At 40.0% G+C, this 26,558-nt stretch overlaps 1 protein-coding gene across 1 annotated transcript in view; it reads right to left on the bottom strand.

Annotated features, from left to right (window-relative positions):
- Window positions 1–26,558, bottom strand: part of mib2 (E3 ubiquitin-protein ligase mind bomb 2) — a 388,603-nt gene that overhangs the window by 57,360 nt on the left and 304,685 nt on the right. The window lies entirely within an intron of this gene.

The following is a 26,558-nucleotide window of genomic DNA, read 5'->3' as shown; positions in this document are numbered from 1 at the left end:
CGCAGATGCCTAGTCTCCAGCCACTGATCAATGGACACTGCTCATCGTGGACTGATGTTATTAGTGGAGTCCCTCAGGGCTCAGTGTTGGGTCCATTATTGTTTTCTGTATTTATAAATGATATTGATGATGGTATATCGGGCTTAATGTCCAAGTTTGCAGACGATACAAAGGTTGGCAGGGTTGTCAAGGACACTACTGACACTATGCTGCTGCAACAAGATCTGGAAAGGTTGAGCAGATGGGCTGAGAGGTGGCAAATGAAGTTTAACATTGACAAATGTAAAGTACTACACATGGGAAACAGCAACCCCAGAGCAACGTATCAACTCTGTGGTACAACACTGACAGTGGTAGAGAATGAAAGGGACTTGGGGGTGGTTGTGCAGGCAGATATGAAGTTCTCTGAGCAGTGCAGACGGGCTGCAAGAGTAGCTCATGGAGTATTGTCAATGATATACAGGAATTTTTCCAGCAGGGATAAGGAGGTGATTATTCCATTGTATAAGGCGATGGTCAGGCCACACCTAGAGTACTGTATACAGGTCTGGAGGCCTCATTTCAAGAAGGATGTAGAGCTGCTGGAACGAGTACAGAGAAGGGCAACAAGATTAGTGAATGGAACAAAGGGGTGCTCTTACGAAGAAAGGCTTAAGTTTTGCAAATTACAGTGTCTGGAGACTAGGCACCAGCGAGGTGATCTGATAGAGGTGTATAAAGCCTTGAATGGTTTAAGCATGCTCAATGCTGATGGGATTCTTCCTCTAGCTCAGAAAAATCACCTGAGAGGGCATAAATTCAAATTGAGGAAAGACAGATGTAGGATAGACGTGCGGAAATTTGCCTTTAGCCAGCGGGTGGCTGGTTGGTGGAACAGACTTCCATCCCTTGTGGTGGAGGTTGATAGCCTAAATAAGTTTAAGGCTCAGCTGGACAGGTATTTTGAACGAACAGAGGAGTGAAGTGGAAGTGGTTTTTTTTTTTTTTTTTTTTGGCTGATGCTGCATAAGCTTGCTTTCTTGCATCAAATGCCTCTACTAATGCTAATGCACTGCAATTTGCAGAACTTAAGCCTCTCTTGGTAAGAGGATCCCTTCATTTCCCTCACCAATCTTGTTGCCCTTCTCTGTACACACTCAAGCAAATCTACATCCTTCCTAAAATGAGGCCTCCATACCTGTACGTAGTACTCAAGAAGTGGCCTGACCATTGCCTTATACAGAGGGACAATCACCTCATTCTCCCTGCTAGCAAAATTCCTATATATCATTGACAAAACCCCATGACCTGTCCTGGCATCCTGTCTGCATTGCTCAGAAAACTTCATATCTGACAGCACAATTACTCCCAGGTCTTTTTCATTTTCTACCACCTTAAGTGTAGTACCACACAGTTGGTACGTTTCTCTGGGGTTACTTCTACCCATATGCAGTACGTTGCATTTGTCAAGGTTTCTAGATCCTGTTGCAGTAGTACACTGCCATTACTATCATTAACAACCCTGCCAACCTTTGTATCATCTGCAAACTTCGACATTAAGCCTGATATACCTTCATCAATATCATTGATAAATACACAAAACAACAGTGGACCCAACACCGAACCCTGTGGGACTCCACTAATAACATTAGTCTGCGAAGAGCAGCACCCATTGATTACCACCCTCTGTCTTCTCCCACTTAACCATCCTTTTATCCATGGTAGCAACTTACCCTTAATACCATTCTGCTCCAATTTGTACAATAGTATTCCATGCGCAACAGTGTCAAAAGCTTTCGTGAAATCCAAATATATGATATCAAAATTATTTTTTGCTTCCAGTTCCTTTGCAACCACATCATAATATCCTATCAAATTTGTCAGACAAGACTTTCCCTTAACAAACCCATGCTGTGTCTGAATTATTGCTGCAGTCTTGTCTAGATGATCCTGCAATGCATCTTTAACCAGTAACTCCATTATTTTACACGGAACAGAAGTTAAACTAACTGGTCTGTAATTACTCGTGCCAACCTTCCATCCTCCTTTGTGAATTGGGGATACATTTGCACATCTCCAGTCCGTGGGAACCTCCCCTGAGTCCAAGGATGCTCTCATAATTATGGCTAAGGATTTGCTTAGTTGCTTTGCCGTCTCCTTTAATATAACTGGATAGATCCCATCCACCCCAGGTGCTTTTCTTATGTTTAACTTCAACAATTTCTCCTCCACTTTGCTCTCAGTTATTACAAAATCATTTAAGTATCCTGCTACAATTTTTTTTTTTTTTTTTATGTGAACACCAAACACGAGAGGTATTAAGACCTATAGTACTTAGTACCGTGCTTGGGTTTGAGGTTAAGACGAAAGAAGATATTTGTTGACATTGGACTTGTTTTGGGGGCACCACCCCAGATGTGGGAACAATATTCCACGGCAGGGCGGATTTGCGATTTATACAGAGTGAGCAGCTGTTTGGAAGAAAAGTAACGCCGAGTGCAAAAGAGAAAACCAAATTTTTTAGATGCAGAGGAAGCAATATTTGTAATGTGCTTGTGCCAAGAGAGATTAGAAGTCAGGGTAATCCCCAAAAGAGATATATCATTTTGCCTAGAAATCGGAGTGTCACTAAACATAAGCATAGGAGCAGAAGAATCCTTTTTGCGAGATATAAGACAAGACTGAGTTTTAGAAGGGTTGAAATCAACTAAGTTGTCTTTGCCCCACTGGAGAATTACCTGAAGATAGGCATTTAAGGAATTGGTAGCAGATTTTCGAGAAGTTGAAGCTGATTGAGCAGGGCAAGGTTTCTCAAAATGGAAAGTTGAATGCAATGTGCTATCATCGGCAAAACTATGGATAGGATTTCCAGTCAATGGAAGAAGGTCATTGATATAAAAGAGGAAAAGAGTGGGGGAAAGAACTGAACCTTGGGGGACACCGGCATTAGTGGAGAAGTTAGAAGACAGAGAGCCATCTACAATCACCCTCAGTGAGCGATCACAGAGAAAACTGGATAACCAATTACTAAAAACAGTTGGCAAACCATAAGATGGAAGCTTGTTTAGAAGACCTTTATGCCAAACACGATCAAAAGCCTTTGAGATGTCAAGAGCAACTACTTGTGTTTCACCAAACCTTTCCATTGAATTAGTCCATAAATGGGTAACATAAGCCAGAATATCTCCAGTGGATCGACACTGACGGAATCCATACTGGTGATCGTTGATCAGACGGAAGGTTTCTAGGTAGTTTAAGAGTTGGCGGTTAATTGATTTCTCCATTACTTTAGAAAGAGTAGAAGTAATTGCAATGGGACGATAATTCGATGGGAGGGATTTGTCACCTTTTTTAGGAACTGGCTGGATATGAGCAAATTTCCAAGCAGAAGGAAAAACACCTTTGGAATAAGAAAGTGAAAAAAGGCGGCAAAGAATAGGAGTAAGTTCAGGAGCACAGGTTTTGAGAACAAGTGGAGAAATACCATCAGGACCTGGAGCTTTCTTAGCATCAAGATTCATCAAAATCCTTCTGATATCCTTTTGACAGAAGACCACAGGAGGCATTGAATGGAGTGTGTTGGGAATAGTGGGAGGTGTTTTACCAAGGTCATTAATACATGAGCTGGAAGAAAAATGGGATGCTAGTAGGTCAGCTTTATCCTTGGCTGAAGTGGCAACAGAACCATCTGGTTTGGACAGAGGTGGGAGCAAAGATGGGCAAAAGTTGCGGCCAATAGCTTTGGCAAGAGACCAGAATGCTCGGCTACCATTAGGGCAAGAAGCAAGTTTCTACTCTTAGCCTGTTCAAAATCTAGTTTGGACTGATTAATAACTGCTTTACAATTGTTGCGAGCTTTGGTGTAGGCAGAAAATGAAACTGAAGAATTAGAAACAAGCCAAGTACGATATGCAACATTCTTCTCTTGGACAGCCTTAGCACATTTATTGGAAAACCAAGGTTTAGATAAAGGACGAGATTTTAAAGTGGAGTGTGGGATAAGGGATTCCATTCCTGCAAGAATAATTTCACTGACACGATCTGAGCAAACGTTGACATCAGAAGTTTTGAAACAGTAATCCGACCAAGGAAAAGAAGAAAAGAAGTCTCGCAGGTCATCCCATTTTGCATTCTTGTAATGCCAAACAACACGTGGTTGGGAATAGCCATGAGATAAAGGTTCCATTGGAGAAGAGACAATCACCAAGTTGTGATCCGAAGTGTCTAAAGGACCTCTCACTTCGACCGTGTACTTAGAAGGGTTGTTTGTGAGAAAAAGATCAAGCGTATTAGCTGTATGATTAGGATTGTCCGGTATTCTTGTAGGTAAATGAACAATCTGTGCTAGGTCATTAGTAATTGCAAAAGTCTCAGCATCTCGACCTGCTGGGTCGGTATGACTAGAAAACGGAAGCCAGCTGGAGTTGTGAACATTAAAATCACCAAGGAAAATTACTTCACTGTTAGGAAAGTTGGACTGGAGAAAGTCAAGTTGCAAAGAGAGGAAGTCAAAGAGCTCCAAGTGATTAGTGGAGTTGGGAGAACGGTAGAGACAACAGATGAATTTGACACAATGAGGTAGAGAGATTTTAAGCCAGAGAAGATCAAAGAGAGGAGATTCCAAATTGCCAAGTCTCTGACAGGGAATATCAGAACGGACATATGCACAAGTACCACCTTTGAGGCGAAAGGAATCATACAGCGAATAATTTGGGTAACTGAGATGAGCAGTAGATGAATCAACTGATAACTGAGATTCTGTCAGAAAAAGTACATGGGGTTTGGCAGACTGCAAGTGGAAATGGACATCGTTGAGATTAGAATTGAGACCACGTATATTTGTGAAATGAATTAGGACGTCCTTGGGAGGTTTAGATCTTTTCGCAGATAAGCTTGCTCTATTATTTTGACAATTCATGGTGTATTCAATAGTAAGAAAAAGTAGGTGGGACATGCTGTATGAAGTAATGAAATTTTTGGATATGGCATACAAGTGGTAAGAATATACCCAGATCCTTGACATAACGTGGCCTCGACAATGCTCCCCGCATACACACTACTTGGACTCCCTCCAGTCACTATCTGGAAGAGTAGAGGTAGCAAGATTATACACTAGCTGATCCGGAAGCTTCATAGAGAGTTACCAATAGGTTCAGTCCGGTGTACTAACTAGTGGCCGGCCTGCGAACACCGTTTTAGAGCTGTATCCTCGAAATGCAAGGAATATTGGATCTCGCCACGACGTTCATCATATCCTCAAAAGTCATCAATCATACTGCATTATGGAAGAGATAGGGAAGGGTTGACCGGAACTTAGCTCTAGAGACTAAACATGGGTTCCACCACTTCAAGCCTCCAATAAGCAAAGTGGTGGTATTTCACTGGTTGATTAGAGTCATCTACCACCTAGTACTGCCTGGTAACATAGAGGGGCGGCGTTCCTCCATGTGGTGTGGGCGCCACACCTCGACCCCTGCTTACGTTGGTTCACACCTGGGTGGTCACCCACCATGTACTTGTGCATGGAGGTTATACCCAGGATTACTAACAGTCCCACCATCGTGAAGGTGCAAGCAGAGGATTTGGCTGTCACAAACTGTCCGGACTTCACCGAAATTGGGTCCACTTGACTTGAGTGTCACCCGAATATCAGTTCCATCAGCCTTTTAGATTCCCAGGTAGCAAGTACAGCCTGTCTGGCATATCTGAGAGAATGTCTGTGACAACCTCAAGGACCAATTTGATAACCTTCTGCCATTTTCAAACCTTAATAATTCCAAATGTGTGAATGTAGATGCAAAATACTCATTCAGTTTGTTTGCTATCTGAGCAGGATCATCAACAGTCGAACCATCGATGTCAAAGTGACACAGGATCATCTAGACAAGACAGCAGCATGGGTTTGTTAAGGAGAAGCCTTGTCTGACCAATTTGATTGATTGGATACTATGATGTGGTCACAAAGGAACTGGATGCTAAAAATAATTTTGATATCATATACTTGAATTTCAGCCAAGCTTTCGATACTGTTGTACATGGAAGGTTGCTGTACAAATTGCAGCAGTATGTCATTAAGAACAAGTTACTGCAATGGATAAAGGGATGGTTGAGTAGGAGATGGCAGAGAGTGGTAATAAATGGACACTGCTGTTTGTGGACTAATGTTATTAGTGGAGTCCCCCCCAGGGTTCGGTGCTGGGCCCATTGTTGTTTTGTGTATTTATCAATGATATCGATGAAGGTATATCAGGCTTAATGTCCAAGTTTGTAGATGATACAAAGGTTGGTAGGGTTGTTAATGACAGTAAAGACAGTATGTTACTGCAACAGGATCTAGAAAAGTTAGGCAGATGTGCTAAGAAGTGAGAATTGCAGTTTAACATTGACAAATGCAAAGTACTCCATATGGATAGCAGTATCCCAAGAGAAACGTACCGACTGTGTGGCACTACACTCAGGGAAGTGGAGTGCAAAAATGACGCAATGGTCAGGCCACACTTTGAGTACTGTATACAGGTTTGGGGGCCTCATTTTAGGAAGGATGCAGAGTTGCTAGAATGAGTACGGAGAAGGGCAACAAGATTGGTGAGAGGAACAAAGGGGGTGCACTTATGATGGAAGTCTTAAGTTCTGCAAGTTGCAGCATCTGAAGACTAGGCACCTCAAGATGATCAAGGTGTACAAGGCCTTGAATGGTTTGAACAGGCTGAATGCTGACAGGATACTTCCACTTGCTCAGATTAAGAACCTGAGGGGGCATAGATTAAAAGATAGTTCTAGAATAGATGTGCAAAATTTGCCTTTAGCCAGCGTGTAGTTGATTGTTGGAACAGACTTCCATCTGTTGTCGTGGAAGTTGATAGCTTAAATATATTTAAGGCTGAACTAGACACACATTTGGAGTGACCAGATGGGAAGAGGTTTTTTTTTTTTTTTTATTGATGCTGTCTAAGCTTGCTTTCTTGCATCATATGCCTGAACTAATGCTAATGGTAATGATAGCAGATCCCGACAATGGACGATATTAGCATTAGCATTAATAGAGGCATTTGATGCAAGAAAGCAAGCTAATGCAGCATCAGCCAAAAAAAAAAAAAAAATAAATAAATAAAAAATAACCACTTCCACTTCACCCCTCTGTTCGTTCGAAATACCTGTCCGGCTGAGCCTTAAACTCATTTAGGCTATCAACTTCCACAACAAGGGATGGAAGTCTGTTCCACCTACCAACCACCCGTTGGCTAAAGGCAAATTTCTGTACATCTATCCTACATCTGTCTTTCCTCAATTTGAATTTATGCCCTCTCAGGTGATTATTCTGAGCAAGAGGAAGAATCCCATCAGCATTGAGCATGCTCAAACCATTCAAGGCTTTGTACACCTCTATCAGATCACCTCGCTGGTGCCTAGTCTCCAGACACTGTAATTCGCAAAACTTAAGCCTTTCTTCGTAAGAGCACCCCTTTGTTCCATTCACTAATCTTGTTGCCCTTCTCTGTACTCGTTCCAGCAGCTCTACATCCTTCTTGAAATGAGGCCTCCAGGCCTGTATACAGGCCTGGAGGCCTCATTTCCTATATATCATTGACAATACACCATAAGCTACTCTTGCAGCCCGTCTGCATTGCTCAGAGGACTTCATATCTGCCTGCACAACCACCCCCAGGTCCCTTTCATTCTCTACCACTGTCAGTGTAGTACCACAGAGTTGATACGTTGCTCTGGGGTTGCTGTTTCCCATATGTAGTACTTTACATTTGTCAATGTTAAACTTCATTTGCCACCTCTCAGCCCATCTGCTCAACCTTTCCAGATCCTGTTGCAGCAGCATAGTGTCAGTAGTGTCCTTGCCAACCCTGCCAACCTTCGTATCGTCTGCAAACTTGGACATTAAGCTTGATATACCATCATCAATATCATTTATAAATACAGAAAACAATAAAGGACCCAATACTGAACCCTGAGGGACTCCACTAATAACATTAGTCCACGATGAGCAGTGTCCATTGATTACCACTCTCTGTCTTCTCTCCCTCAACCACCCCTTTATCCATAGCAGCAATTTGCCTCCAATGCCACACTGCTCCAATTTGTATAGCAGTCTTCCATGTGCAACAGTATCAAAAGCCTTTCTAAGATCCAAGTATATAATATCAAAGTTATTCCCTGCATCCAGTTCTTTTGTGACTGCATCATAGTATCCAATCAAATTGGTCAGGCAAGACTTCCCCTTAACAAAACCATGCTATGTCTGAGCTATAACTGAAGTCTTGTCTAGATGATCCTGCAGTGCTTCTTTAACCAGTGCCTCCATTAATTTTCCGGGAACAGAAGTTAAACTCACAGGTCTATAATTACTTGTGTCAGCCTTTGATCCTCCTTTGTGAATTGGGGTCACATTAGCACATCTCCAGTCCATGGGTACCTCCCCTGAGTCCAAGGATGCTCTCATAATTAGGGCTAAGGCTTTGCTTACTTCCTTTGCTACCTCCTTTAATATAACTGGATAGATCCCATCCACCCCAGGTGCCTTTCTTGTGTTTATCATCAAAATTTCTCCTCCACTTTACTCTCAGTTATTACAAGATTCTCTAGCTTACTGCTAGAGTTGAATACACCTCTGGCATTCCCCTCGCTGAATAACTCCTCATGCGTGAATGTCGATGAAAAATATTCATTTAGTTTGTTAGCTACCTGAGCAGGGTCATCAACAGTTGACCCATCGATATCAAGTGGACCGATCTGATTCATCCCCTTCCTTCTAGAGTTTACATAAGTAAAGAACACTTTGCTGTTTTTCTTCGCATCACTTGCCAAGGATCTCTCGTAATCTGCCTTCGCCTGCCTAACCTCCTTCGTAACTTGGTTACAGATCAACTTGTATCTATCATAGGCTTCTGTGTCATGTGTTAATTTGTATGTATCCCATGCATTTTTCTTCTCTGCCATATGCCTCATTAGTTCATCTGACATCCATTTAGGCCTAAACCTTGAACAATATTTCTTAGTTGGTATGTAAAGCTTAGTAGCTTCCAAGATAAGTTCTTTGAATGCTTCCCATTTTGAATTTGCTGTTGGTAACATCATCAGTTGATCCCACTGTATAGAATTTAAATACAGTCTCGGTCCATCGTAGTCGCCTCTACGAAAGCAATACCCCTTCCCTTTACCCCTAATGGTAGTTACCTCTTTGAGTAACTCCCACTTCAGAACACTGTGATCACTGCCACCTAGTGGTTCATTTATCTGCAGATTCTTAATGCATGAAGAATCACTACTGATAAATACCTCAGAAATATCAGTATTTATCAGTAGTGATAAATACATCAGAAAAGCCTTGCTAGTGTGTGAGTGACCAGCCCCCCAAATTCCAGTCAATATCTGGGAAATTAAAATCCCCCATTATAAGACTCTCCGATTTACTGGCCTGCTCTATTTCTCCGTACAGTTTCTTATTATACTCATCAGAGTCATTAGGCCTATAGCACACTCCTACTCTCAATTTTGATCTCCCAATGCTTATGTCACACCAAACTGACTCGACACTGCACTGTCCAGCGATGTCGACTGGCTTCACTTCCTTGGATTTTATGTGTTTCTTAACCAATAGCATAACCCCTCCTCCCTTCCTATCCTGTCTATCCTTTCTTTAGACATTGTACTCCCCAAATTCCAGTTCTGCATTCCTTATATCTGTGTGATACCACGTCTCTGAAATCCCAGCAATATCTGCCTTTGATGTTTTGAGCAATACCTCAAAATCATCAAATTTATTTACTAAACTCCTAGCATTGGTGTACACGCAAGTATATATGCACCTGCTCTTCCTCTTAGCCACCCTAACACAACCCATGTGTTCACTTGTACCCCCATGATTCCCAGCAGTCTCTGAAATATCCTGCATCTTATTTTCCAGGCTGCTGCTCATTCCAATAGAAGCAGTGCAAGAATCACTTTCTTCTCTGCCAGTGGCTACTGTTAATCTATTAGTCCTTGTATCCCCCCAATCTAGCAGTTTTCCGACCCACCTAACACTGCCTCGATAGCATCAGCAAACATTCTTGCACCCTTTCTATTTAAGTGTATCCCATCCCTGTAGAAGCAGTCTCTCCTGTTAACAAGTACAGACCAGGCTGAAAAAAATTCTTCCCCTTGAGCCCTGCACAATCTTTCCAGGGCCGAATTGATCGACAGGGTTCTCATCATATACTCCCTCCTATCGTGTCTGGGCAGAATTGCAGACACTTTCAAATTCAACCCTAATTCACGGCTTTTTTTCATCAGTGACCCATACTTGTTAAGTAATTCCACCGGTCTCCTACTCTTAATATCATTAGTGCCAACGTGTACAACTATATCACCTTTTGTGCCCTTAAAAGATGATATCCGCTCTACAACGTCATCAACCTTTGTCCCTGGCAGACATACCTGGTCCTGTTCCACCTATCCTTTTTACAAAGCATGTTTCCCGTTTCCCTGACAATAGAGTCACCAACAACTACTAGTTCCTTTGGGACCAGCGCATTCTGCTTTGGGGGTTGCCGCTGTTTGTATCCACTAAACTGCCACATAAACAAAAAGAAACAGGAGGTAGGAGTTGTACAACAAGATTATTCAGTTCTACTCAGGAGCAAGAATGTGATGGTGTAATGTAAACCAAAAGAAAGGTCAGTGATATTCCTATTACAACAAGAACTCCAACATCTTCTATGATGTTTGTAATGTAATGTGGCTGGAGGATATAGTGGGTTTAATGAGAATTGCTACTCTTCCATAGGCAGGAGACTCTGTATCTCTATCTCACCTATAGAAGGTATGATACGGAAATGTGGGGAAACAACATGACAGAAAACTCTTTACCTAGTAAGTATATGCCAGTGCAATACCACCACTTTGCTTATTGGAGGCTTGAAGTGGTGGAACCCATGTTTCGTCTCCAGCAATCCCCCCCCCAACTCTTCCATTATGCAATATGACTGTTTTTTGAGTTATTGTGAGATCCAATCTCCCTCACATTTCAAGGGTACAGTCTTAAAACAGTGTTTGCAGGCCAACTGCTAGATAGCTAACCAGACCAAAACTATTGGTAACTCTCTAGTAGGCTTTAGGATTAGATACTGTATAATCTCGCTGCCTCTACTGTGCGGACTGGAGGGAGTCTGAGTAGTGTGCATATGGGGGGGGGGATTATCGGGGCCATGTTATGTCAAGGAGCTGGGTATATTCTTGCTGTGTGTATGTCACATCCAAAATCTTCATTACTTCATACAACATGTCCTCCCTACCTTTTCTTAGTAATCAATACATCATGCATGGTCAAACTAATAGAACAAACATATCTGTGAAAAGATCTAAAACTCCCAAATGCTTCCTCGTTCATTTTACAAATATATGTGTTCTCAGTTCGAATATCAATGATTTCCGTTTCCAGTCTGCCAAACCCCACATACTTTATCCTGACAGAATCAAAATTATCAGTTGATTCAACCATGGTTCATCTCAGTTGTCCTAATTATTCACTGTACGGCCATTTTAATTCAAAGATTGTACTTGTGCATATGTCTGCCCTGATATTCCCTATCAGAGACTCAGTAACTTGAATCTCCTTTTTTCAATCTTCTCTGGCTTAAAATCTGTCTGCTACATTTAAAAGAGGGCAATTAAGTTAATTAATGACTCATCTCTTACAAAGTCTCTCCACTCTCTGTCTAAGACTTTTGTTTTCTGCTGCATGCCTCTTCTATAGATACTTCCATGGTCACTGCTCTTCTGAACTTGCTTCTATAATTCCCCCTCTCTCTTCCAAACCCATCTGAACATGTGCCGCAACCGATTTGCATTCTTTTACTGCCCAACTTCGAACTCACAGAACCAACTTTTCTTCTTTCTAATTTATTCCTTCAACTTCCATTTTCTGGAACAACCTCCCTTCACACATATTTACTGAAAATTATAATCTATGAAATTCTGCCAAATTCATCTGTTGCTTCTATCATTCTCCTAACTCCACTAATCACTTGGAACCCTTTGACTTCCTCTCTTTGAAACTTGACTTTCTCCAGTCCAACTTTCCTAACAGTCAGGTAATTTGCCTTGGTGGTTATAGTGTTCACAACTATAGCTGGCTTCCGTCTTGAGATACGGAGGCTTTTGCAATTACTAATGACTTCACACAGATTGTTCATTTACCTGCCAGAATACCAGACAATCCTAACCACACAGCTAACATTCAATATTTTTCTCACAAACAGCCCTTCTAAGTAATTTGTAGAGGTGAGTGGTCCTCTAGGCACCTTAAATCACAATTTGGTGATGTCTCAACCTCATCTTGTTTGGCATTACAATGCAAAATGGGCTGACTTGATCACTGTGAGATTTCTTTTCCTTGGTCAGATTACTGTTTCAAATCTTCTGATGTCAACATTTGCTCAGATTGTGTCAGTGAAATTATCCTTGTAGGGATAAAATCCTTTATTCCACACTCTACCTTAAAATCTCATCCCTTATCTAAACTCTGGTTTTCCAATAAATATGCTAAGGCTGTTCAAGATAAGAACGTTGCATATTGCAGTTGTCTTGCATTCAAATCTCCAGGTTCAGTTTCTACTTACATGAAAGCTTTCAACAAATGTAAAGCAGTTACTAACAGTTCAAACTAGATTTTGAACAGGTTAAGAGTATAAACTTGCTTCTTGTCCAAATTAGGGCATTCTAGTTTCTTGCCAAAGCTATTGGCCGCAACTTTTGCTCATCCCCATTCCCACTTCTGTAAAACACCAGATGGTTCTATTGCCACCTCAGTTAAAGATAAAGCTGACCTTCTAAAATCCTACTTTTCTTCTAACTCGTGTATTGATGATCTCGGAAAACAACCTCCTACCATTCTCAGTACACTCCATTCAATGCCACCTGTGGCCATCCATCAAAAGGATGCCAGAAGAATTTTGAACAGTCTTGATGCCATGAAAGCACCTGGTCCTGATGGTATTTCTTCACTTGTTCTCAAAAGAGGCAAGAAATTGAGAGGATATGCTTGATCACTAGACATCTGGCACTGGAGGCAACACATCTAATATCTTGAACATTAAAGCGTTATGGAACTCCTTTGTTCTCAAGTTTACAACAACTGAATGAAAACAAACATTGAACTTTCAAAAGAACTGTATAAATTTATGATTACGATTCAGAATTGTTAAAAACAGTAGTAACAGAGATGAAGTGTGTGGTGTTATCTTTATTTTTGACCCACAAACAAAATGCCAATCCTCTGAATGGAAACCTCCCCATATCTTCCAGAACAAAAAAAAAAACAAAAAAAACAGGATGCCAAGTGTGAAGGTAGAATTATGCTAGAATTACTAAAAATATGAAATATATACTAGAAATTATTTTCTTATTATAAAGGTATAATTTATTATAAATTTATATAAGTTAGGACATACTGTTAATAAGACTTCATACTCAGAAATTATTAAGCACTTAAAGGCTGAAATCAGAAGAAAGAGACCTAATCTGCACGCAAGGCAAAACTGAAAGTTACTCCTGCTCATTGTGCTACAATTTTAGTATACTATTCTGTAGATGCCTTACAATGTTCTCTTTATTTTATTGATCTTGTACCATATGATTTTTATTTTTTGCTAAAACTAAAGAACACATTATTGGGATGACGATTTTCCTTGTGAAGCAGAAGTTAAGGCAGCTATGACAAATGGTTTCAAGGAAACCATTTGTCATAGCTGCCTTAACTTTTTTTTTTTTCAAAATCAAAAGATTTTGAAAACGCTCTTTTTGCAATTATATATATATATGTAAAAAGCCAAGGTCACTATTTAAAATTATTCTGAAAAATTATTTTGAGAAATTATCCTTAAACATTATACAGTGGGTGCTGCTTATTATAACTGTGGAAAACATTATCATTATCAGATATTGTTATCAAGATTACAAATTCTCATTAAAACTGATAAAAACCCAATGGAAAGAGGGCTGTTTATTGTAACCAGTAATTTGGTTTTTGTTATTGATAGTAATTAGGTAGAACACCTCTACATTGAGTAAGTCGGAAAAAAAAAAAAATTCTCCTGTGTATTTCCCGACCATTAAAAGCTTATTAGTCAGGAAATACACAGTAGAATCTTAGAAAATATGGAGGATATGCATCAACTCGGCATTAATGATTTAGCCAAAAATATATATTTCCTAGATACCCTGCATCTTTTATCTATGTTACAGGAGCAACGTGTAAAATTTAATATTTTAGAGATATTTTGGAAAATTTGAAAATATTTGTAGGCTTTCTTGATAAAGAACAAAGAAACTTGGAAGAATCTAGAAGAAGCTGTGGAAGTTATCAATAGACTACCTGACATGGCAGTAAATGATTTTGAGCCTTGGATGATGATGATCACAATATTCAGGTTGCTGCTAACAAACTTCGACATTTGTCAACTCATTAACCTGAATGACAGAGAATTTACACACAAGAAAGAAGCCATGTCTACAAATGCCAATAATGTTGATAATTCTTCAGCAGCTGCTGAAATGTAAGAGGCTGTTTGCATTTTGCAACTTGGTTTAAAAAATAGATTGTCAGTTTCCCAAACATCATGAATATGAAAATTTTATTAAAGAATTACTTAAAAATAAAAGTAGACAATTTGATAAATTCATGTTATTCTTGACTAGTGTTAGTATTAGAATGACTAATTTATGCAAGGAAATGGACTATTTCTGCATGTGCCAAAAAAAAAAAAAAAAAAAAAAAATTTCATTCATGATTTCCTCATCATCAAAAAATGTTATCCAGTTCTGATTGGAAACTTGCCAAATTCACTGTCTTAATCACCTTGGCAATAATTTATCAAAATAATCTGCAACATGTTGCCAGAAGATAAAACATTATGATATCCAGCCTTCTATTTTTCCCTAAAATTTCATACTACTTCCACTCCCTTATCGCTTATATATCTTATCACCTTATATACAGGGTGTCTCAAAAATATTGGTACAAAGTTTAGGGGAGGTAGGTAACATCTAAAGGAATGTGAATCACACAACCAGAACCCACAACCAGAACCCATAACCAGAAACATCACCATAAATCGGTACACAGCGCTGTTCATCAGTTTGCGCAAGGGAAAATTTCTGGTTTACTCATTCAAGCAGTAGTCGCCGCACGAAGAGCATGCATCGATATACGAACTGTGAGCTGGCAGACATGCACCTAGTGTAAGGATTAGCAGAGGGAAATGGACGAGCCACTCAATGAATTTATGGAGAAAGCTTCTCAGACAGACATGTACCGGACCACTGTTTGTTTGCGCGTGTGCATCAAAATTTGTGCGATTATGGGTCATTTAGAGGTAACAGGAGTAGTACGGGCAGACCACGTTCGACACGAACTCCCGCCACGGAACAAAGTGTGTTGAATGCCGTCCAGAATAATCCTACTACCAGCACATGTGCCGTTGCCTTAGGAGTGTCTCGTTTCAGTATACAGCGTGTCTGGTATGATGATTACTTACACCCCTTTCATCTCCAAAGGGTTTAGTTACTGCTCCCCCAAGATCATCCTGCACGTATGGCTTTTGCGCAGTGGTTTCTTCAAGAAAGTGTTCAAGACTTGAATTTTCCAGCCTATGTTTTGGTCACGGATGAGGCTTATTCAATCAGCACAATGCTCGTGTGGGCTCACGACAACCCACACGGTGTACGCCCCCATGCAGCACAACATCGCTTCGCAATAAATGTGTGGGCAGGTATGGTCGGTGACTTCTTAGTCGGACCATATCTGTTACCACCCCGCACGCACTCCGCTAAATATCGGATCTTTCTTCAACAGGTTCTACCAGGGTTACTTGACGATGTTCCAGCAAATGTGAGATGCAACATTTGGTTTCAACATGATGGGGCACCTGCCCATTATGTAAGGTGTATTCGTGACCATTTGAACAGGCGTTTTGGGCGTCGATGGAGAAGAGGTGGACCCGTTGCCTGGCCCCCATGCTCACCTGATTTATCAAGCCTTGATTTCTTTCTGTGGGGGGGGCCCTCAAATCTATCGTGTATGAATCGCCTGTGGAGACGGAAATGGATCTCATGGCGAGACTCGTCTGTGCTGCTGCTACTGTCAAAGAAACTCCACGTGTGTTCAACCGTGTCCGCCAATCCATGCTGTGTCGGTGTCATGCATGCATCGTGTTTCATGGTGGAACCTTCGGGCATCTGTTGTAACATCATGAAATGCATCCATCTTGTACTCCATTGTTAATATTATGTCAAATAAATGTTGCCACTAATGTCTTGTGTCATTTCTGTTTCTTGTGCCTCAGCTACTACTTTCCTGTGACGTTTCCGGTTATGGGTTCCTATGCGATTCACATTCCTTTAGATGTTACCTACCTCCCCTAAACGTTTGTACCAATATTTTTGAGACACCCTGTATATATCTTATCGCCTCCTTCATTCATTATGCTGATCCCCTTCAGAGCCTTACACACCTCAATTAGGTCCCCCTTCTAAGATGCCAATGTGACAAGTTTTCCAGACTGCACCTTCTATGCCATTCTTCACATGGACACTGATTAGTACCATTGTCTTTTTTTCGGACAGGGAATATTATATCCATATCTGAATACAATATTCCAAATGTAGTCTTACCATTGCCTTACATGGAGGGACAGTGACATCCTTCTCTGTATTTGCAAAGCTTCTATAAATCACCGATAGGTAACCACGTACTTTCCTAGCCACCTCTTTACAAGCAAGAAATATTTTATATCTGACTATAAAATTTTTCTTAAAGTCCTTTACATCCAAAACCACTTTTAACTCACTTCCCTAATTTATAAGTAACTTCTGGATTTCTGTTTTTCTACAGTAGAAAGTTTCTACATTTAATTTATAATTTCTAATTTCCACTTTATTTTTTTCAAATGACACCAAACATGTGCCTCTACTAGTTAACATCCATTCACAGATAAACTCTAATGTTACTAGCTAGCTTTCCCTATACAGAATTTTGTATCCAATGTGGACAAATATTCACGAGTAACAGCCTTCAATCCACACACAGTAGGGGAGGAGAAAAAAACAAACAACAACAGAGAGAGAAAGGGTTGAGAAGAGCCCTGGATGAAATCTGATGTTTTGAAGAGCAGATACTGAATAAGCGTGGCTCCCTTGCATCAATTTGCCTTTATTAATATTAATAGTTCAAACTTAAGAGAAAAGAACAAAACTTTTTTAATATACAGTAAAACCTTATTAATCTAGCATACAAATCCATTTCATTGAATGCCCTTACTTTGGCTTATGTTCTAATTAAAATTAGCTAATTATAATTAATTTTAAATGTTACTGTGTATAATTATGTATACAGTAAAATCCTTAAATAATGGCCTTCTCAGCCAGGGCTGCACAAATCATTTTATTGTTATTTCAAAAGTTATTTCAAAATAATCATTATTTGTATAAATAAATAAAGAATCAATTTCCAACAGACATTAAATCAAGGATAAATAAACAAGATGACACAATACAGGTAATAACAAAAGTAAAAATATTTTTTTAAGGGAGTGTCATTTTGAAAGTATATTTTATTATAAAAAATATGGTATAGGAGATACAATTTTTATTGTTACTTTTCACATAATAATTCAACGATTTTTTTATGTCTTTTTTTCTCCCTGAATTAATTAGAAAATTCAAATTGAGTGCAACCAAAAATATGTGGATACTGTAGGATAGATTAAAAATGCAAATAATCATAATCATTTAAAAAGATAGAAAACATCATAGAGGGTGGGATATATGAATTCTTTTGCCACAAATTTTAAAACAAATACTTTCATACCCAATTTACAATATGGACTACACAATATATAGCATTAGTTAAGGCATATGATGCAAGAAAGCAAGCTTATATAGCATCAGCCAAAAAATAAACCTTCCCATTTCACACATCCGGTCACTCCAAATGTTTGTCTAGTTCAGCCTTAAATTTATTTACGCTATCAACTGCCACAACGACAGATGGAAGTCTGTTCCAGCAATTAACTACCCACTGGCTAAAGGCAAACTTCCGCACATCTATTCTACAACTGTCTTTTCTCAATTTGAATCTATGACCCCTCATGTTCCTAATCTGAGCAAGCAGAAGTATCCCATCAGCATTGAGCCTGCTCAAACCATTCAAAACCTTATATACCTCAGTCAGATACCTTGCAGGTGCCTAGTCTCCAGATGCTGCAACTTGTAGAACTTAAGCCTCTCTTGGTAAGAGCACCCCTTTGTTTCTCTCACCAATCTCGATGCCCTTCTCTGTACTTGTTCTAGCAACTATACATCCTTCCTAAAATGAGGCCTCCAGATCTGTGCACAGTACTCAAGATGTGGCCTGACCATTGCCTTATACAAGGGGATAATCACCTCCATGTCTCTGCTAGCAAAATTCCTATATATCATTGACAAAACTCCACGACCTGCTCTGGCAGCCTCTCTGCACTGCTCAGAAAACTTCATATCTGACTCCACAATTACCCCCAGGTCTTTTTCATTCTCCACCTCCCTGAAAGAGGTGTATAAACACAGTTGGTATGTTTCTCTTGGGTTACTGCTACCCATATGCAGTACTTTGCATTTGTAAATGTTAAACTTTAGTTTTTTTTATTTAGCATTAGCATTAGTAGAGGCATTTGATGCAAGAAAGCAAGCTTATGCAGCATCAGCCAAAAAAAAAAAAAAAAATCCCCACTTCCACTTCACCCCTCTGTTTGTTCCAAATACCTGCCCAGCTGAGCCTTAAACTTATTTAGGCTATCAACCTCCACCACAAGGGATGGAAGCCTGTTCCACCAACCAACTACCCGCTGGCTAAAGGCAAATTTCCGCACGTCTATCCTACATCTGTCTTTCCTCAATTTGAATTTATGCCCTCTCAGGTGATTTTTCTGAGCTAGAGGAAGAATCCCATCAGCATTGAGCATGCTTAAACCATTCAAGGCTTTATACACCTCTATCAGATCACCTCGCTGGTGCCTAGTCTCCAGACACTGTAACTTGCAAAACTTAAGCCTTTCTTCGTAAGAGCACCCCTTTGTTCCATTCACTAATCTTGTTGCCCTTCTCTGTACTCGTTCCAGCAGCTCTACATCCTTCTTGAAATGAGGCCTCCAGACCTGTATACAGTACTCTAGGTGTGGCCTGACCATTGCCTTATAGAATGGAATAATCACCTCCTTATCCCTGCTGGAAAAATTCCTGTATATCATTGACAATACTCCATGAGCTACTCTTGCAGCCCGTCTGCACTGCTTAGAGAACTTCATATCTGCCTGCACAACCACCCCCAAGTCCCTTTCATTCTCTACCACTGTCAGTGTAGTACCACAGAGTTGATACATTGCTCTGGGGTTGCTGTTTCCATGTGTAGTACTTTACATTTGTCAATGTTAAACTTCATTTGCCACCTCTCAGCCCATCTGTTCAACCTTTCCAGATCCTGTTGCAGCAGCATAGTGTCAGTAGTGTCCTTGACAACCCTGCCAACCTTTGTATCATCTGCAAACTTGGACATTAAGCTTGATATACCATCATCAATATCATTTATAAATACAGAAAACAATAATGGACCCAACACTGAGCCCTGAGGGACTCCACTAATAACATTAGTCCACGATGAGCAGTGTCCATTGATTACCACTCTCTGTCTTCTCCCCCTCAACCACCCCTTTATCCATAGCAGCAATTTGCCTCCAATGTCACACTGCTCCAATTTGTGTAGCAGTCTTCCATGTGCAACAGTATCAAAAGCCTTTCTAAGATCCAAGTATATAATATCAAAGTTATTCCCTGCATCCAGTTCTTTTGTGACTGCATCATAATATCCAATCAAGTTGGTCAGGCAAGACTTCCCCTTAACAATACCATGCTGTGTCTGAGCTATAACTGAAGTCTTGTCTAAATGATCCTGCAGTGCTTCTTTAACTAGTACCTCCATTAATTTTCCTGGAACAGAAGTTAAGCTCACAGGTCTATAATTACTTGTGTCAGCCTTTGATCCTCCTTTGTGAATTGGGGTCGCATTTGCACATTTCCAGTCTATGGGTACCTCCCCTGAGTCCAAAGAAGCTCTCATAATTATGGCTAAGGGTTTGCTTACTTCCTTTGCTGCCTCCTTTAATATAACTGGATAGATCCCATCCACCCCGGGTGCCTTTCTTGTGTTTATCTTCAACAGTTTCTCCTCCACTTTACTCCCAGTTATTTCAAGATTCTGTAGCTTACTGCTAGAGTTGAATACACCTCTGGCAGTCCCCTTGCTGAATAACTCCTCATGTGTGAATGTCGATGCAAAATATTCATTTAGTTTGTTAGTTACCTGAGCAGGATCATCAACAGTTGACCCATCAATATCAAGTGGACCAATCTGATTCATCCCCTTCCTTCTAGAGTTAACATAAGTAAAGAACTCTTTGCTGTTTTTCTTTGCATCCCTTGCCAAGGATTTCTCGTAATCTGCCTTTGCCTGCCTAACCTCCTTTGTAACTTGGTTGCATATCAACTTGTATCTATCATAGGCTTCTGTGTCATGTGTTAATTTGTAAGTATCCCATGCATTTTTCTTCTCTGCCATATGCCTCATTAGTTCATCTGACATCCATTTTGGCCTAAACCTTGAACAATATTTCTTAGTTGGTATGTAAAGCCTAGTAGCTTCCAAGATAAGTTCTTTGAATGCTTCCCATTTTGAATTTGCTGTTGGTAACATGATCAGTTGGTCCCACTGTATAGAATTTAAATACTGTCTCAGTCCATCGTAGTCGCCTTTACGGAAGCAATAACCCTTCCCTTTACCCCTAATGGTAGTTACCTCTTTGAGTAAATCCCACTTCAGCACACTGTGATCACTGCCACCTAGTGGTTCGTTTATCTGCAGATTCTTAATGCATGAAGAATCACTGCTGATAATCAAATCAAGAGTATTACTCCCTCTAGTTGCCTCCCGAACATGCTGATGCAGAAAACAATCATCCAATAGTTGCCATAGTTGCCGCTTCTCAGCCCATCTGCTTAACTTTTCTAGATCCTGTTGCAGTTAGCATACTGTCTTTAATGTCATTAACAACCATGCCAAACTTTGTATCATCTACAAACTTGGACATTAAGCCTGATACACCTTCTTCGATATCATTGATAAATACACAAAACAACAATGGGCCCAGCACCGAACCCTGGGGGACTCCACTAATTTTGTTGTAAACCAGTACATGTTAGGCATAAGTGGACTTCAAAAATAATTCATTGTAGTGAATTTTTTGTCAAACTATCATTCAAACAAGACTCAAAATACTAAAATAAGGAAAGTCAGAGGAGATTAGAAATATTTCTGTTAAAAAGGTATTCATTGTAACTGGATTTTTCTATATCATAATCCCATGGTCATATGTGACCATGTAAAACTGCTGTAATTCGAAAAGTGACAAACTCGCACCAGGAAACTCTCCCAAATATAACAATAAAAATAGAAAAAAAATTGCTTGCTGAAAATATTATCAGCAGCTGCCAGTCATGATTATTAGAAATCTGTGAAAAAAGGTGAACTGACCAATCTTATCACAGCATGTATGTGTGTGTGTGTGTGTCATTTGGTTTTTAGGAGCATTAGCAACTAAGGCCATATTGCTCCGGGATATGCGGTGGTCATTCCCTGACCTTTCCGCATCCTCCATATTTGGTGGTGACGGGCTCGAACCCTGGTCTAATCAAGAAGCATGTGCTACGCACTGATGCTCCTTCCCACCTGGCTACGGAGGCGCCTTCTTATCACAGCATGGGTCTGACTGACACTAGAGGATGTACTGCTTTGTGAAGCTATGGCAGTGTGTTTCCTGTAGATATTATTAGAATGACCTACTGTAATTAATACATGTTGAAAATAACTTTTTTTTTTTTTAACAGAGCAGAGACAGATTCAGCCATTATATTTAGGGGGTGGTGACAGCATAAGAAAACAAGGAAAATCTAGTTTTAGGAGTAGCAGAATGAAAACCGTTCTGCTTTACAGATTTATGCCAAAGATTAACATGTTCCTGAAATAATCTCGGGAAGGAGGGACGTGATATTAATCCTTTTATCCTCCACCCTCTCAGACTGTTCTTCATTTAGTTTAAATGATGCTCCCAAAGTGAGGGATATGTGCTATATTTTCCAAATTGTTGCCTCAATGAAAAACACACAACCTTTCTACAAGTAGTAATTGTGAACTTCTCCACCAGTGGAATTGTACTGTATTAGGTTTCAAAAATGTATTCTGAAAAATCTGGTGAGCCAGACCTTGTAACTCAGACTTTTCTGAGTTATGAGTCCTAATGCACATTTGTTTCTTAGTGGTGGTCGATAAAGAAGAATTTAGTATAGACATGCCAGCTTAACATATATTTCAAGAGAAATTTTGTATTGTAACATTTTATCAGAAAAAATTATAAAGTGGGTAGGGTCCCAGGTATTGAAAGTATTTATTGAATTATACTGAAGGTGGCTATAAAGGCATGTGCAAAACTTTTAGGGTTAATTACAATGTCATTTAGATTCAAGGGTAATCTCCTTAGACAGGAAAAGTGTCAACACTTTGCTAATAGATCAAGTGAGCAGGAGCAAATAAGTATCTACAAACCAGATAGTTTAACCTCAGTGGCAGGAAAGGTCAGGGAGCCAATAATCAATTATGCATTACAAGATTTCCTTCAGAACTGTAATATCCTAAATAAATCACAAAACAGCTTTATAAAGGAAAAATCTTGTCTGACCAATCAGGTAAACTACTATGATGAAGTCATACAGGAGATGGATGCAAGAAAAAAAATTTTGACATGATATAAAGAGAATTTTGACAAAGTGTGATCAAAATGTTTGGAGACTGATTTTTTATCTTGAAATTCCAACATCGTAGAACATTGCAGCTTGTTGCAACCATGCTTAGTAATTCATCTAGAACTAGTAATGCACAAATCACTCATTTATCTGCAGTCAGTCTGAATTAGTGAAGAGGTGCTTTACGTGTTTCATAGCATTTTAAAATGGGTGATTTCCCAAAGCAGTGATTTGCATCAATTGTTTCTAATTAGGGAAATGTTAAAAACAGCTTTCAGTAATCTACAAATATTAAAGAGGGCCATCCACTGAAGATGATCCTCACTCTGGCCACCCGTCAACTTTAAAATTATTCAATAGCTTATGTTCATGATCTGATAAGGAGTGTTCAATGCTTATCCACCAAGTGTGTAATAACATATTGGTTGGATAAACCTTGGTGGATTGGTGGAGAAATGCCAATTTCACTAGCAACTTGGTGTTATCCACCAAGCTGCAAGTGCAATTGGCATTTCTTATAGGATATGTCCATCAATTTTAACATGTAATTTGGGAATGTGGTGTGTTCAAGAAAAATTTGTGCCTCATATCCTCACTGATGATCACAGAGTGATAAACTGCTCATTGATGATCACAGAGTGATAAACTGCTCATTGATGATCACAGAGTTCTCGCACGTCAGGATCTTTATCAGTATGATGCTGCTGACAAATCACACTTTTTTTCTTTTATCATTAGTGGTGGCAAATTGTGCGTATATGGCAATGACCCAGAAACAGTTCCAGACCTCTCAATAGAAGCCATCTTCCCCAAGGCCCAAAAATCAAGGCAATCTCGATCAAATGTGAAGACATGCTTATTGTATCTTCTGACTGCCAGGGCTCTGTTCATTATGAAATTTTCCTACGTGATCAAACAGTTCTACAGTGATTTCACAAAGTGATTAAGAGAAAACTGACAAAAAAGTAGATTTCAGAAAACTGGAAAACACTCAGCATTTTCTGTTCATCACAGATTTGCAATCACTGATAAAAATTCTTTGGAACAACCGCTAACGGCAACTATTAGCAATTCCAAAAGAAACTTATCAGGAATGCTTCTAGAAGTTGCACAAGTCTGGTTCCAGTGTATACAGTGTCAAGGAGATTACTTGATAATTAACTTCCATGTACAAGCACACTGTAGGTGACCACTCAGGTGTGAACCAATGTAAGCAGAGGTCGCGGTGTGGCGACCACACCACATGGAGAAATGCCACCCCTCTGTGTTACCAGGCAATACTATGTGGTAGATGACCATCGTCTACCGGTGCAATACCACCACTTTGCTTATTAAAGGCTTGAAATGGTGGAACCCGTGTTTAGTCTCCAGAGCTAAGTTCCAGTCAACACTTCACTATCTCTTCCATCATGCAGTATGACTGATGACTTTTGAGGTTATGATGAAGAGAGGCTTCAGTTCTGCAAATTGCAGTGGCTGGAGACTAGGCACCTGCACAGTGATCTGATTGAGATGTATAAGGCCTTGAATGGGTTGAGCACGCTGAATTCTGATGGGATCCTTCCACTTGTTCAGATTACGAACCTAAGGGGGCATTCAAATTAAGAAAAGACAGATGTAGAATAGATGTGCGGAAATTTGCCTTTAGCCAGCGGGTGGTTAATTGCTGGAACAAACTTCCATCTGTCGTTGTGCAAGTTGACAGGTTAAATAAATTTAAGGAGGAACTAGACAGGCATTTGGAGGGAATGGTGTGATTTTTTTTTTTTGGCTGATGCTGCAAAAGCTTATACACTTGCTTTCTTGCATCACATGCCACTACTACTACTACATCATGGCGAGATCCGATCTTCCTTACATTTTGAGGGTACAGCTCTAAACAGTGTTCGCAGGCCGGCTGTTAGTTAGTACACCGGACCGAACCTATTGGTACCTCTTTAGGAGGCTTCCAGATCAGATAGTGTATAATCTTGTTACCTCTACTCTGCCAGTTAGTGACTGGAGGGAGTCCGAGTAGTGTGTGTGCAGGGGGGGACATTGTCAAGGCCACGTTATGTCAAGGATCTGTGTATATTCTTATCATGTGTACACCATATCCAAAAATTTCATTACTTCTTACAGCATGCCCCCCCACTTTTTCTTACAATTGAATACACCACGAATTGTCAAACTAATGGAGTAAGCTTATCTGCAAAAAGATCTAAACCTCCCAAACACTTCCTAGTTCATTTCACAAATATATATGGTCTCAATTCTAATCCCAATGATGTCCATTTCCACTTGCAGTCTGCCAAACACCATGTACTTTTTCTGACAGAATCTCAGTTATCGGTTGATTCAATTACTGCTCATCTCAGTTGCCCAAATTATTCGCTGTATGATTCCCTTTGCTTCAAAGGTGGCATGGGTCCATTCTGATATTCCGTCAGAGACTTGGTAATTTGGAATCTCCTCTCTCCGATCTTCTCTGGCTTAAAATCTCTCTACCATTCTCCCAACTCCACTAATCACTTGGAGCTCTTTGACTTCCTCCCTTTGCAGCTTGACTTTCTCCAGTACAACTTTCCTAACAGTGAGGTAATTTTCCTTGGTGATTTTAATGTTCACAACTCCAGCTGGTCAAGATGCTGAGGCTTTTCCAATTACTAATGACCTTGCACAGATTGTTCATTTACCTACAAGAATACCAGACAATTCTAACCATATAGCCAACACGCTTAATCTTTTTCTCAGAAACAACCCTTCTAAGTATACGGTCGAAGTGAGTGGTTCTTAAGGCACATCAGATCACAACTTTGTGATTGTCTCTTCTCCAATGGAGTCTTTATCTCATGGCTATTCCCAACTTCGTGGTGTTTGGCATTACAAGAATGCAAAATGGGATGACCTGCGAGATTTCTTTTCTTCTGGATTACTGTTTCCAAGCTTCTGATATCAACATTTGCTCAGATCGTGTCAGTGAAATTATTCTTGTAGGAATGGAATCCTTTATTATTATTATTAATAGCCATATGGTGCAAGGAAGCCTGAGGCTTATGCTGCACAAGCCAAAAAAAAAATCCCGAGTTACCCTGAGAGAGAGAGAGAGAGAGAGAGTCAGAAGAAGAAAGGAATCACCAAGTAAGAGAAGAATGATGATATCCAGCTCAGGACCCTGGGTGTGCCAAGCCCATACTCACCAGATGTGAGCCCCTGGGACTATTGAGGAAAGACATTTGCAGAATAGATTGTGCGAAAAATGTGCCTTTAGCCAGCGAGTGATTGATTGCCAGAACAAACTTACATCTGTCGTGAAAATTATCAATAATCCACACTCCACTTTAAAATCTCGTCCTTTATCTAAACCTTGGTTTTCCAATAAATGTGCTAAGACTGTTCAAGAGAAGAACGTTGCATATCATAATTGGCTTGTTTCCAATTCTTCAGTTTCATTTTCTGCCTACACCAAAGCTCGCAACAATTGTAAAGCAGTTATTAATGAGTCCAAACTCGATTTTGAACAGGCTAAGAGTAGAAACTTGCTTCTTGCCCTAATGGTAGCTGAGCATTCTGGTCTCTTGCCAAAGCTATTGGCCGCAACTTTTGCCCATCTCTGAACAGAGATGTCAAAACCAGATGGTTCTGTTGTCACTTCAGCCAAGGATAAAGCTGACCTGCTAGCATCCCATTTTTCTTCCAACTCATATATTAATGATCTTGGTAAA

The sequence above is a fragment of the Mastigoproctus giganteus genome, chromosome 5, assembly GCF_048544385.1.
Source record: "Mastigoproctus giganteus isolate SK-2022 chromosome 5, ASM4854438v1, whole genome shotgun sequence".
Classification (NCBI taxonomy): domain Eukaryota; kingdom Metazoa; phylum Arthropoda; class Arachnida; order Uropygi; family Thelyphonidae; genus Mastigoproctus; species Mastigoproctus giganteus.
Note: the sequence above shows the minus strand (reverse complement) of the source record. Positions and strands in the feature narration are given on the sequence as shown.